A 1,133-nucleotide genomic window follows, 5' to 3' on the forward strand; every position below is an offset into this window, starting at 1 on the left:
TTATAGAATTATTCATACTTTTCAATGATGGGGTGACCCTTTTTGATGACCACTTCAGTTGTAGCCTGGTTCCAGATCCGTTTGAGCTATTGTTACGAAACCAATAACTAGCCTGCTAATATTGTTGCACTTGCTTTGTCTAGCGAACTTAGGCCTAGTCTGTAACCTGAATTTGTGCATTTGTGAGAAGTCAGCGTATGTGCCTTGGTGTTGAATGTACCCTACATGTGCCCATGGCAGTGCTTCATTTGTAAATCGGGAGGTGCCAGAACAAAAAGTGAGCGTGATAGGGGGGGGCTGTGAATGCATGAAAAAATATACACATTTATTCGGCGCAGATGTTATTGCGAGTGTAGCATAATGCTTGTGTTCCTAGTTCCAACAGTGCAGTAATACTTAACAATACACATCTAAAAAGTAAAATAATGGAATGAATAAATATTAGGTAGAGCAATGTCTGGAGTAAAATGAATTATATAGTCAAAAGTTTGGACACACCTTCTCTTTCAAGGGTTTTTATTTGTACTATTTTCTACATGTAGAATAATAGTGACGACATCAAAACTATGAAATAACACCTATGGAATCATGTAGAAACCAAAGTGTTAAACAAATCAAAATATATTTTGAATTTGAGATTCTTCGAAGTAGCAACTCTTTGCCTTTGACAGCTTCGCACACTCTAGGCATTCACTCAACCAGCGTCATGGGGTAGTCACCTGGAATGCATTTCAATTAACAGGTGTGCCTTGTTCATTTGTGGAATTTCTTAATGCGTTTGAGCCAATCAGTTGTGTTGTGACAAGGTAGGGGTGATATACAGAAGATGGCCCTATTTGGTAAAAGACCAAGTCCATATTATGGCTTAACAGCTCAACTAAGCAAAGAGAAACGACAGTCCATTCCTTTAAGACATGAAGGTCAGTCAATGTGGAAAATTTCAAGAACATTGAAACTTTCAAGTGCAGTAGTAAAAACCATCAAGCACTAATGAAACTGGATCTCATGAGGACCGCCACAGGAAGGAAGACCCAGAGTTACCACATTCACTTATCCTGCTGCAGAGGATACGTTCATTAGAGTTATCAGCCTCAGAAATTGCAGCCCAAATAAATGCTTCAAAGAGTTCAAGT

This window comes from Oncorhynchus nerka, linkage group LG25, assembly GCF_034236695.1.
Source record: "Oncorhynchus nerka isolate Pitt River linkage group LG25, Oner_Uvic_2.0, whole genome shotgun sequence".
Taxonomy (NCBI): domain Eukaryota; kingdom Metazoa; phylum Chordata; class Actinopteri; order Salmoniformes; family Salmonidae; genus Oncorhynchus; species Oncorhynchus nerka.